Source organism: Myotis brandtii, unplaced genomic scaffold, assembly GCF_000412655.1.
Source record: "Myotis brandtii unplaced genomic scaffold, ASM41265v1 scaffold389, whole genome shotgun sequence".
Classification (NCBI taxonomy): domain Eukaryota; kingdom Metazoa; phylum Chordata; class Mammalia; order Chiroptera; family Vespertilionidae; genus Myotis; species Myotis brandtii.
Window position 1 is genome coordinate 440,367 of NW_005364914.1, and position 12,504 is coordinate 452,870.

Consider the following 12,504-nt stretch of genomic DNA (forward strand, 5'->3'; position numbering starts at 1 on the left):
TCTTTTCTCTAGAAACTTTGGAAAGTCAGCATTTTTAGAGCTCCATTTCATTGTTGCGTCCAACAATTGAGGCAGTTGTGTTCAATGCGTTCAAAGCATCCCTGAGAGTCTTCCTTCCCTGGGAGTTCTCCTCTGCCAGTTGGATTATTCTCTACACCTTGGTGACCCAAATTGTCCCAAGCCTCCTTCAAAAGCAAGCTACGTCCCTGGGCATTCAAAACAACGCTGCTCAGAGTGTATTTTTCCCTGCAGATTCAAAGCCTGGTGATTATAATGGTGGGAACTCTGAATAGTCTCCTTAACCAAAGCCACATTAATACTTCCAGGGGTTATGCTTCGCTCTCTGGAAAGGTAGTTTCCTAGAGGGGCTCATCTAGTTCACCCAGGTGAGCAGTTCCTTCCTGCAAAGATTGGTTCTCACCCTGCACCATTCATCCTTTGGTGCTTTTATGTATTTTGTTGAAATCCTCCCTCTAATTTGAACACTTGATATAAGCTTGCTCTTCTATTTCCTAGTCTTCCGTTTGGTTAGGCAGGGCATTAGGTTTTCTTACCAATGATCACAGACATTGAGGCTTCTTCCTTCAAGCAATGAAGGACATAGTATGAACCCTATGTAAACTCCAGCAAGACACTGCATTTCAGAGAACTCCTAAGTCATAATTCTATCCCCAACATAATACTCAAAAGTGTTGGGGTGGGGAAGCTGGGAGTGCCATGTTCCTCTTAAATTAAATGTCTTACTTACCTTCCCACACTTCTTTTAAGAGTCAGCCCATACTGAACTTGTTGGAATATGAGCCACTTCCCTGGGAGTGAGTTTGGAAATCAAATCATTCAGCCCTAGTTAAGCCTCAGATGACTGCAGCCCTGTACGACACCAAGATTGCTGCTTAGCCTGGCTGGTATGGCTCAGTGGTTTGATTCCCGGTCAGATTCCCAGTCAGGGCACACGCCCAGGTTGCTGGCTCAATCCCCAATATGGGGTGTGCAGGAGGCAGGCAATTGATGATTCTTTTTCATCAATGATGTTTCTATCTCTCTCTGCCTCTTTCTTCCTCTCTGAAATCAATAAAAATATATTTTAAAAAAGATTGCTATTTATAGTTACATGTTTACATTCTACACTGCCTTTTAGGACTGCCAGGTCTAGATTCAAGGGGGCAACTTCATGTCACTGGCCACCTTGACCTCCTACGAAGAGTAGCTTGCCTTGGGAAACCATTATGGAAATATTCCAGACAAACTTATCTCTCCATTTAGCCACAGGGAAGATGTAGAGGAGATTTGAGCTTTAAACCTTAACTGTTCAGGACCAGAGAATCTCAGTATTATTTCTAAATCTCACCAAATGTCGAGTGTTCTGTGCCAGGAATGCCTGCCATTCAGATCTCCTTGCAACCTCTCTTATCTCCTCTGTTTTTGCCCATTTTTTATTTTGTGGGGAATCAAGATATGCAGTGCAATCAAGTTACTCAGTCTACTGGAATGAATGGTTTTGTTTTCTATTCGCAGGTGTTCTGCTTGTGTTTACTTGATGTTCCCTCCAGCTATTTCAAAGATACTGTCATTTTCAGATTGTGTATGTATATGTCACAGACACTTCAGATATCTTAATAGTGTCAGCAAAAGCTCACTGCCACCAATCTAATGTCAGCAGGAGTCCCCAATCTGGAGGGGGGAAGGCAGTGTGGGAAAAGAAACTTTATTCAGATGAACAGTTTGCAATCAGGGAAACACAGCCCCTGGTGGAAACCAAAAGTGCGCTTCCCTGAGACAAAGGGGAGGCCAACTTATACAGAGGAAGTGCTTGCCATGGTCCCTGACTTCATCCACTTCTATGCAAATGAGGAATCCAGATTTGCACAGGTTGAATAGTCCCAAAAGCACTGTCATGATTGGTTGGAATCACGCCTCCAGATTGGTAATTATTAAGCTACTCTGATTGGTCAATAAAGATGTAACCAAGATATAGCTGCACAGCTCTGATTGGATGGGGCAGGACTCAGTCCACTGGGCAGCGGTTCTCAACCTGTGGGTCGCGGGTCGAGACCCCTTTGGCGGTCAAACGACCCTTTCACAGGGGTTGCCTAAGACCATCCTGCATATCAGATATTTACATTACGATTCATAACAGTAGCAACATTACAGTTATGAAGTAGCAACAAAAATAATTCTATGGTTGGGTCACAACATGAGGAACTGTATTTAAAGGGCCAGAAGGTTGAGAACCACTGGGTTAAAATATAATTCCAGGAACTTCTTTATAAGGTTTGGCACAGATGGCAGGAACACAGTGCAAGAGGCTTGACAGTTCAGTCTGTGGCTTTTCCTGGAAACACGGCGTGTGAGAAATAGTGTGTGAGAGATACCTGCACACAATGGTTGCTAGACTCTGATGATGAATTTGGGCCCCGTTAACCACAAGGAGCTATTTTTGGCAGGTGTATTCCTTCTCAGGGTCAACAACACTAAGAATGTAAGATATTTAAAAATATATATTTGTGACAGTTTTATAGAAATCTGACAGAGCTGTGTAAGAAACCATAAGAATGAGATGAAGAAGTTATTAAGGGGAAAGAGCTGTTGTTGAGCAAAATTGTGAGCTAGACTAGGTAAGTACTTTTTCGGAGGATTCACAATCTGCCTCCCCCTTAGAGCCTCTTTTCCTGGGTGCCAGTGATAAAACATTACTCCAAATACACTGAACTAGCAACTTCATCGGAAAGCCCTGCACGTTAGGTCAGATAAGTTATTAATATCTCTCCCTTTTATAGATAAGGACACCAAGGCTTAAAGTAAGATGCCTCGTTTAGAGTCAAACAACTTGGTAATGGCAAACACAGGGCTTGAAACCAGTTTTTTGTTGTTTAAAATTCAGTATTTTTTTTCATATGCCAGTGATGCCCAAACTAACACTGGTTTTATTTTATTGTTTTGTCTGTAACTGATCTGTACATAATAAATAATTGGCTTTTGTCTCTTTTTGAAATTAAAGAGGGTTATGGCTACTATTAATTGCAGGGCAGTCTAATAGCCTCTCTTTCGGGGTCGCTGTGAAGGTGAATGTGGTGGGGCCTGTGAAGCACTCAGCGTGGTGTGTGGGCAGCAGGAGCTTGCTGCACACCCAGCCCTTTCTCTCGGGAGCTGACTGCAGGAGCTGGTACCCAGCATCACTCACTGGGATTTCAGGACAAAATGTCATTGCACCCTTATTTCAGTGTAAGGCTAAGCCAATACGAAGGGCTTTTTCTAAAAATGTGAAGACCTGTGCCAATGAACAAGCAATGTGTGTTTTCATGCCAGAACTAGTTTGCTAACCTCTTCTCTGTTACTAATTTTCTGCCTTATCCCTGTACCTTAAGCAATCCACAACCCCAGGGTGTGAACCCAAACAGCATATCTTTCCTTTTCTATTAGGTTGAAATACTCTAGTCCAGTGATGGCGAACCTTTTGAGCTCGGCGTGTCAGCATTTTGAAAAACCCTAACTTAACTCTGGTGCCATATCACATATAGAAATTTTTTGATATTTGCAACCATAGTAAAACAAAGATTTATATTTTTGATATTTATTTTATATATTTAAATGCCATTTAACAAAGAAAAATCAACCAAAAAAATGAGTTCGCGCGTCACCTCTGACACGCGCGCCATAGGTTCGCCATCACTGCTCTAGTCCCTTCTGACAAAGGACATGGTATGTAATCACCTGACAATTAAGACTCTCGTCTTAATGATTACTATGCCATCCCTTCCTTGGATATATTTTCCTTTTAAAAAACTAAGAACAAGAAATATTTAAAGCAAAGGATTGAAAATGTCATGGTGGAATTTCCGATAATGTACATGAATAGCACTTTTGTAGATTGGGGGAAGGGAGGATATTTTAGAACACAAGAGCCTTTCCCTCCAATGATCCTAAGGAGGGCTGACGTCTCTGCTTTGTGTACTGATGATCTTTTTAATAATGATTTGAATGACTTCAGGGAATGAGTTAAGAACCTCATCTTTTCTCCTCTGCTTGAATTGTTGATCCAGAGTCAACAAACTAAAATTATAAAAGCATCATGATGAGAAGCCAAGGTTTCTGGGGTGAGACAAATCTAGATTCAGATCCTTAGCCATGTCCTAGCTGTGTGTCCTGCAGCACTTCACAAATTGACCTTCATTTTTTTCTTCTGAAAACAGAGGTAACCCCTTGGTTGCAGGCATGCACCAATCCTGGTGTTCTGTGTTCTATACATGGCTGCTACGATGTCTTTGTTTTAAGTGAGCTCAGCACAAATACCTTTCTTTCTCTCTCCAGATAAAAGCTATGATTTCTTGGATTTGTTTCTTAAAACCAGGGAAATTTCGAGGAATTGGCAGCAGTTAGGAACACGGGGAATGATTTAGCAGCTCCCCTGGGAAGGAAGTCAGAGAAAGCAACTCCACAGTAGAGATATTCTTCTGCATCCTCGAAAGTCTGTTTACTATTCAAAAGACTCCACAAGGTAAAAAAAAAAAAAAAAAAAAAAAAAAAAAAAGAGGAAGACTAATTAGACCCTAAACCCCACTCTCCTTTTCCAAGACCTAAATTAAAAGTCATTACAAGATACCTCTGTGCTGCACAAGCTGCTAAAATTTGAAATTTACAACCCCCTGGACTTTGTGTCTCAGGAAATTTGATTTGACATCTAATTTTAGAATAACAAACAGTCCTACACAGAGTCCCAATGCTCCTGGTTCCCAAGGTCTTATAATTTAAGAGCTTTCTGTGAAAATCTGAATATACAATCTTTTCTCTTTTTTTGATAAATCACTTACTATATGAATTCTGTGGGAATCAACATTAGAATCTCATGCAGAACCATCATTTAATTCTCCAATAAGGCAGACTATATTCTAAGTGCCCTAGCAGGTCTCAATAAATTTTACAAAGAGCAAAAGGTTTATAATGTATGTATGCACATAGACACATTTTTATTTTATTTTAAATTTGTCTAAAATGAAATTGGTCTCCTTATCTGAACTCTTCACAGAACCCACACTAATACTCTAAGGTCCCCAAACACCTGAATGATCATTTCATCAATAACTCCATGCTTGGGGCTCCGCTCTGCTCAGAAGACAGCCCAACTTTGGGCACAGTGAAACCCTTAAAGCGTGCTTTTCCAACTTTGTCTCAGCTTTTCCTTACTTTCAGTTCAAGAATGAGATCTTACTAAGTGGTTTTGTCATCATCTGTTCTTTACTTTGGGATTAAAAGAAAATTCAGGTTGAACAGAATGTAATGACCTATGCCTCAAAGTCAGCCAGAAGTCCATGTATTTTGCCGGGCAATCTTCTGATGTTCAGAAGCTTAGAAACATTAGATTTATTGGTAGACCTTCTATTTTGTTTACTCCAAACTTCTCATAGAACTTGCATTCTGTACCAGGGAATTAAGTTCTCTACTCTTTTGTTTTCTGGTGTCACTCACTCATTTCACAAGTAGTCCTCCTGCCTCCGCAGTAAGTTTAAACTCCTTGAAGGAGGGATTCATCATGTCTCAAAGTGGCTCAGTCTGACACTGAGTTTGATGATTAATAAATCATCGTTAAGTATTACATTAATTAAAATTAATACCTTGATATTTGGAGATGTCCAATATCTTCCTTTAACGAAGAGACTCAGTTTAAACAAGTGCTTTTGAAAACTTTATTATTGTGGAAAATTTAGAAATAAAGATGTGCAATGAACCACATGTACCCATCATCAGCTTCAATAATTATCAACTCCTGGATACACCTGCTTCATATAAGTAAAGTATTTTTGTAATTAATAGATTACTTTTTGAGCAGTTTCAGGTTTACACACTAATTAAGTGGAAAGTACAGTTCTCATATACTCCTTTCCCTCCCCCCCCCAGTTTTTCCTATTATTAATATCTTGCATTAATGTGGTACATTTGTTACAATTGATGAGCCAATATCCATACGTTATTATTAACTAAAAATAAAATCCATAGTTCGCTTTAGGGTTTACTCTTTATATACTGTAATATTGTGATTTATAATAAGAAATATATACTATACAGTATTTGTCTTTGTCCACTGTTACTGATGCAAAGGTCTCAAACCCCATGGAATTTCCAAAGTGTTAAGAATGATTAAGTTGTCTTCTGTTATGCTAATGGATGACTTTTGAAAAGCACCTAAGGATGATACCTGGTTGCCAAGGAAGCCAACCTGTGACTACAGGGTTGAAATTTTTAGTCCCACCTTCTAACCCCTGGGAAGCGGAAAGGAACTGAAGGTTGAATCAATGGTCATTGGCCAATGAGTTAATCATTCACACCTAAATAATGAAGCTTCCAGAAAAAAAACTAAAGGATGGAGTTCAGGCAGCTTCCAGGTTGGTGAACATATAGAAATTTGGGGAGAGTGGCATTTCTGAAAAGGGCATGGAAGCCTCACACTCTTGCCCCATACCCTTTGCCCTATGCATCTCTTCCATTTGACTGCTCCTGGGTTGTATTTTTTTTCCGAGTCCTGTGACCACTCTAGCAAACTAATCAAGCCACAGGAGGAGATAATGGGAGCCTCCAACCTGTAGCTCATTAGTCAGAAGCACAGGTAACCACCTGGGCTTGCAACTGCTATCTGAAGTAGAGGAAGGGGGCATTCTTGTAGGACCAAACCCTTACCCTGTGGAACCTGATGCTGTCTCTAGGTAGATAGTGTCAAAATTGGGTTGAATTGTAGGACACGGAGCTGGTGTCTGGAGCATTGCTTGGATGTGTGGGGCCATCCCCTCCACAGGAACCCAAAAGATACACTCTCTGGTTTTAACAAGTATACCATATAATGACATATATCTACCATTGCCATATCATATAGAATAGGTTTAACAAATAGTTTTTAATATTAAGAAAATAGCTATAGCTAACTCCTAATTACCTCAGGATGAATTATAGTCACACTATTGAAGACATTTCTATTTAAATTCACATTTTATGCCTACTAGAATGATTTCACACATGTGTCACTCAATTCACAGCAATACCCTTGGGTAGGCATTTTTATCCCCATTTTCTGGATAAAGATATTGAAACTCTGAAAGGTTAAATACGTTTCCAAAGTTCAAAGAGCTAGTAAGGGGCAGAGCAAGAATTCCCAACCTAAACTAAAGGGGGTTAATGCATGCTGCAACATTTATGACTTGGTAAATGAGAGAAATGCTAAAATTAGTCCTTTCTACCATTTGTGGAGCAATTAAGGATGCAATTGAAAGCAGATCCAGATGGCGGAAGCCTTCCCAGGAGCCAGGTTTCTTACACTGTGGCAGAGGAGCGATGACCTGGAAGTGGCACGGGGTGGGGAGTGCTTGGTGCCTGACCCACCTCCCCTGGGGTATGGCTGTGGACGGGAATGAACAATTGCAAGAGACATGTTGGTCCAGGGAGAGCCAGGTTTCAATCAGGCTATGGACTAGAGGCGGGAAGTATATTTTCCATGGTGTAGAAGTTCCATATGGTACAGAGGAAAAAATGAAGAGGGGAAAAAGGAGCAGGAGGGGAGGGGGTTGTGCAGGGAAGAGGAAGGAAAATGTAAAGTGGGGATGAGCACAAAAGCCACAGAGGCGTCTACCTCAGGTAATTAAAGGAAGAAGAATGTAAGGCTTGATGGGTTTAATTGACCACAAGGTTTCCAAAAGGATCCCCCTTTCAAGCTCTGAGTAAGTGTTGGAATTGGCAATCCCCAGTCTGTCTGGAAAGTCACAGTCAAAACCTGCTCTCCAGTTGCTCAGAACCCCGCCCCCACCGCCCCTCTCTTCCATCCTCTCTCTAAAATCAATAAATAAATTCTTGGATGAGGATTTTTTTAAAAAGAAATCTGTCGGTTCACTCTTTAAAAAATCATATTTCATATTACACAGTCCATGCCAGACTGTGTTAATTGTGAAGATTAATTTAATCTGATTAATCCTCCCAGAAATCCCAGGAGGGAAGTATTGTCTTTTTTCTGCAGATGAATAAACAAAGGCTTAGAGAAAAACATGATTTGCTTTAAGGTCATGCTGTTTTTTAGAGCCAGACTGAAGCCCAGATCATCTGACATCAAGACCTGTCCTCTTCTTACCACGTGACTGAAAGTGACTCTCTCCAGACAATGACCCATCCAATGGAGCAATCAAATATTGGAAGTCCAGACAGAATTGCAAGTCTGGAGGCTGAGAGACAATTTTAAGTATTTTTAAAATACTTTTCCAAAAAGCATAATATATAGGTAGATTATTTTCTTTGTAGCTTTCAAGGCCAAGGTTAGTGTGACTGGACGGTATCTTAGTTACGGTGAAGAGACACTACCTGCTATGAGAGGTAACTTAACACAGAGTGTCTCACACAAAGTCTAAGGCAGGTGTTCTTTGGCAGGTGACCTTCCATGTGGTCTGTTATTGATGCTGTTGTAAGTAAACTGGTTATTGGTGACAGGAAAGGAGCAAGGGGAAGGCCAAATATGATGGGCATGCGACTTGTGCAGCTTTGCCAGGAAGCTGCAGTTTAACACTTCCCAGGAAACCACCGGTCTGTTCCGCACAGATCCCTGGGGGAAGCGAGTGAACAGGGGGAGTATACATGCGTGCCCAGTTTAGTCTGAGTGACATGGGGAAGGTACTTCTTGTTAGTCACACCTGGGACCAGGCCATTGGCCAGAGTAGGCGTGGCCACGGCAAGCACAGGAAGATTTGAGATATTTAATCCCCTCAACAAAGAAGTTCTCTCTCTTGTGTTTTCCAGACTCTTGGGACTCTTGTTGCAGGGGACACGCTCTCTTGGCTCCTCTGCATTCACACACAATGGACTAATGGACTGCAACCAGCCTGATGGGACTCTTGGGACTCTTGTTGCAGGGGGCGCGCTCTCTTGGCTCCCCTGCATTCACCCACATGGCTCACAGCCATGTGGACCCCACACACAATGGACTAATGGACTGCAACCAGCCTGATGCTAAACCAGACCCAATTCCAACATGGAACAGAAACACCGGCTTTGTTTCTGACTCTGCTGAAGCCCCAGCTGCACATATTCCAGGACTGGACTAAGGGAAACGTGACTTCAGAAACTGAGGGATGTAATTTCATGAAAATAAAGTTTCTACCATCTCTCATCCTCCCATGGCGAGCCTCCGGAAATGCTTATTCCAGTGGTACCCCAAGAACCCCACTCCCACTAACAACAGAGAAAGACCACTCACAATTTTCTTTGGTAACATTATGGTTTGATAAAATTCATATGTTGAAGTCCTAAGCCCTAGGATCTCAGAATATAACTTTATTTGAAAATAGGACTGTTGCAAATGTAATTAGATATGATTTGTAGGGCCTCTAACTCAATAGGACTGGAATCTTTATAAAATTGGACACAGGTACACATACAGGAAGAATGCCATGGAACATGTAGGCAGCCACCTACAAGCCAAGAGAAAGTCATAGAACAGATCCTTTGCAGCCTCCGAAGATATTCACCTTGCCGACACCTTGATCCTAGGTTTCTGGCCTCTAGAGCTGTGAGACAATTAATTTCTGTTGTTTAAGCCACTCAGTTTGTGGCACTTGGTATGGCAGCCCTAGCAAACTAACATAGGCCCCCTAGGGCCGTTTTTCTATCTTGCGGCTCTGCATGCCTCTAGAGCAGTGGTTCTCAACCTGTGGGTCACGACCCCTTTGGGGGTCGAACAACCCTTTCACAGGGGTCGCCTAAGACCATCGGAAAACACATATATAATTACATATTGTTTTTGTGATTAATCACTATGCTTTAATTATGTTCAATTTGTAACAGTGAAAATACATCCTGCATATCAGATATTTACATTACGATTCATAACAGTAGCAAAATTACAGTTATGAAGTAGCAACGAAAATAATTTTATGGTTGGGGGTCACCACAACATGAGGAACTGTATTAAAGGGTCGCGGCATTGGGAAGGTTGAGAACCGCTGCTCTAAAGCCTCGCCGATCTTTATTGGAGCCTTGGCATTTGGCCCGTGGAAGGAGGAGAAGAGCATGTGGAGGTCACATGGGAATTCTATGGGGTGGGTGTGGAAGGGACATGCATGTCTCCTGCCCGCATTTCATTGGATTCTATCACATGGCCAAACCTAACTGCAAGAGAGGCTGGAAATGAAGGCTAGCTGTGTTTCCATGAGCTGGAATAAGCAGGTATCAATTAGCATATAGCAATCCTTGCTGCAGATAACAAAGGGTAGAAAGCTACTGGAAGAAACAGGCTACTTCTAGGAGCCTGAACAGGAATTTATCTAACACCATTCATTTCCTCATCCACTCACCAACTATTTATTTTATTGAGTGCTTACAATTTGCCATCAATGAACTTGGTACTAGGGCTAGAGCAGGAAACAAAAGAGACAGATTTCCTGCCTTCCAAGAACTTGCACTGTGATAAGCTATGAAAAAAAAAGTTTAAGCTCACTTTTTAAAAATATATTTTTATTGATTTCAGATAGGAAGGGAGAGGGAGAGAGACGTAGAAACATCAATGATGAGAGAGAATCATTGATCATCTGCCTCCTGCATGCCCTCCACTGGGGATCAAGCCTGCAATTCCCTGACCGGGAATCGGAACAGTGACCTCCTGGTTCATAGGTCAATGCTCAACCATTGAGCCACACTGGCCAGGCTGGGCTGACTTTTTAAATGTAGTCCTAACCTAGTATGGATGGTCAGAGAAGGATTATTAGAGGAGGAGACATTTCAATAGAAATCAGAATAAGCTGTACTGGCCAGCAATCCCTTCTCTACAATTCCGAAATCCCACAAGCTCTGAAAATTAAGTTTTTAGAAAAATAATTTGCTAATAAATCTTGACCTGATCTTGACATATTTGGTGAAGAAGCCTGATCGGAACAGACCTGAGGCTACTTGTCATCTTTATCTATTGTACTTAGTGTGGATGCTCACAGACCTTGCTGAGGAACAGCAGATATGTCTGATTGCCAAACAGATAGAGGAAAAGTATTACTAGTGCTGTGCAGGGAATTGAAACAAAGGGGGCGAATTTTAATGAGAACAAAAGATGCCACAAATCGTCGTCAGAATATATTCCATCCATCCAGGTTTATGGACACCTTTAATATTCATTCTTCCAGGGATTCCAATATTTGAATTATTTCCATGTGTCTGACATCAAAGAGGAAACATTAGTAATTCATCCAGGACCTGGAGCCATAGAAACAGGTGGTGAACAATGCTGAGAGCAGCACCAAGAGTTAGTGCCTTTAGTGACCTGTAAGCCACCCTAACACAGACTGAGTGGACTTAGGATCGAGGGTTTCTGCTGGCTGAAGACTTGCAGACACAGGCATGATTAGGGCCATTGTGACATAAAAGTGTCTTCTCCTCAACAACAATGGCATGGGGGAAATCATGGCAGCATTGGTGTTTCCAGAGATGTCCTGCTTGCTTACCTTTCGCGCGTCACCTCTGACATGCGGGTCATAGGTTTGCCATCACTGCCATAGATAATACCTGGAACCCACCATACAAGGACACGTATATCCCAGTCAGTCATTTACGAGACCCATACATACCAATGAGCAATGAGGAGATCAGAGCTACCTTATGCTTCAAATCAAGAGATCTCGGAAGTGATCGATGTGAAGCAGGGTTGTCCAACAGATGTCTCTCTCTGTGGTCATGAAAATGTACTGTGATCTCTGCTCTCCAGTATGGTAGCCACGAGCCCCACGTGGCTACTGAGCACTTGAAATGTGGGTGGTGTGATGGAGGAGCTGCATATATAACTTAAGTTTAAATTTAAAATTAAATGGACATGTGTCTACAATATTGAGAATTCAGGAATAAAGTGTTACCCATTTTCATGAAAAAATTACACCATGGTTGGAACCCAGGGCTAGGAATCCTCTTTCCTAGCTTTTGTTTCCTTGTCAATCAAACACACATACTAGCTGTGGCTCCTTCTTGAAAGTACACTGACACCAACTTTTACTTCTATAACTTGTTTTCCCTAGAACAGGGTTCTAACCTGATAACTCTCTGCTCTAAATCCTCTGCTCTCAATTACTTACCTCTCACACCTTTAGTTTCCTATTTGGATTACCATATCTTTTTCAAGCAATAAGAGAGTTTTCTGTATAAATCATTCCCTGTAACCAGGTAGCATAAACACAACTTATTTCACCAATATTTAAAAAAAATCTAATATCCTTTAAGCTACGTAATCAACCCTCTGGGGGCATAGTTAGATAGTAATATTTGAAGTATTTGCCACTGGAGTGTAGACTCCTCCCACTGTTAGCTCACCACCCTTAGAGTATGGACTTCTGATTGGAGCACTTCAAATCTTATTGAACTGCCTCTAGAAAGTATAACTGTATGCACAATGCTAACACAGAGGTATGGCCAACAACTCACATGCAATAGAAGACAGTGATTGAAGGAATGAAGACTGGAACTACGCAAGCAACTTCCACAGACCCGGCTCAAAGACTTGGGAAT